General features: G+C 38.5%; 1 non-coding gene across 1 annotated transcript; it reads left to right on the top strand.

The window, feature by feature from the left end:
- Positions 1 to 229: 229 nt before the first annotated feature.
- LOC115872472 lies at positions 230 to 393 on the top strand. Its single transcript, XR_004047871.1, has one exon. It is a non-coding gene; the product is annotated as a U1 spliceosomal RNA (small nuclear RNA).
- Positions 394 to 1,495: the final 1,102 nt, after the last annotated feature.

Genomic DNA, 1,495 nt, shown 5'->3' with positions numbered 1-1,495 from the left:
ACTACCCAGGTGCTTTTGATAAGCATCTAGAGATAGATAAACACTAACATTGAAAAATCTGCACAGTGAATAAGGAAGATCAAAGATGAATTATGTAGTGGAACCATGGTATTGTCAAAGAATATTAAATACTTGCATGCCATGGACTACCAGAAGAAGGAACAAATCTTATTCCAACAAATTGTTGGGGGATGTATGACCAGAATGTTCCTTAAAAGCAAGGATGGCAGTACTTACCTGGCAGGGGAGATACCATGATCACGAAGGTGGTTTTCCCAGGGCGAGTTTTACCCATTGCACTCCGGATATGCTGACCCCTGCAATTTCCCCAAATGTGAGAAACTCGACTGCATAATTTGTGGTAGTGGGGGACTGTGTTCACGTTCTCCCCTGATTAAAAGGGAAAAAAAAGAAACAAGGATGGTAAAACTTTGTGTCCTGTACTTTGAACATGTTATGAAGAGGAACCAGTTTCTGGGAAGGTAACACTTTTTTGGCAAAAAGAGAGAGTCGGTGAAACACGGGAAGACCCTCAAAGTAGATTGATGCAGTGGCTGTAAAATTGGGCTCCAGCCTAGCAAAGATAGTGCAGGACCTGCACATATGCTCTTCGATGGTACCCGGAGTTTCTGTGAATGAAAACTGACTAGAAAGCATTATATGACAATGTGACAGCATCTAAGTTACTGAGTCCTATGAACAATTGATTTCAATTCTAATTTTCATAGGAAGATTTACGAGTATTGATAGTTATATAAAATTTACTTCAATTAAATGCGATTTAGAAATATTTGCTGCTGCATCATCTATTTTCAAATATTGTGGTAGGTATTGATAAGGCACAGTGATTAAGAGGACAAGATTTCTAACATCACTAAACACAAAAATCCAATGGAAAGATTCACTCTGTGGTTTATCTCAACTTAATCATTTATGGAAAGGAATGAGAAAGTTCTTTTAGCATACAACTTTTCTAATTAATTTGCACATGTATTTAATTTATTACTGAAGAGGATTTGTCTTATTTGCAGAGATTTCTATTTAAAAAAAGGTTTAGTTCTGAGTGAAAGTTAAAATGGTGCAATAACTGTTGAATGCCTTAGAACGTCTCTATAGCTTACCTTTTCGTTGCCACAGGTTTGTTGCAGGTGCACTTTTTCACAGGGTTTGCGACCGCATTGAGAACACTGGAAGTATAATTTGTTAAATGAAGCCGTGCTGAGTGAGGGCATTGGTCCTGGGGTGCTGTTGAATGAAGACAGCATGGCAGCTGCCCTTTCCTTGCCATCCTAATAACAGGATCTCAACTCTCAGGAGGGGCATTGGGATGAATGACAAGCAGCCCTACAGAAATGCCTCAGTGACTACCTTTGACTCGAGAAATGTAGCCGATGAAGTAGAAACTGCTAGCATGACTGGTATTGTTATCCAGCAGGTGTTTTCTTGACTAAGTAGAGAAAATGTTTATTTAAAAATAATTTCTAAAAAATGTAAG

Source organism: Echinops telfairi, unplaced genomic scaffold, assembly GCF_000313985.2.
Source record: "Echinops telfairi isolate 266 unplaced genomic scaffold, ASM31398v2 ScPeMD7_7424;HRSCAF=8462, whole genome shotgun sequence".
NCBI classification, from domain to species: domain Eukaryota; kingdom Metazoa; phylum Chordata; class Mammalia; order Afrosoricida; family Tenrecidae; genus Echinops; species Echinops telfairi.
This window is presented reverse-complemented; position numbering and strand designations above follow the sequence as displayed.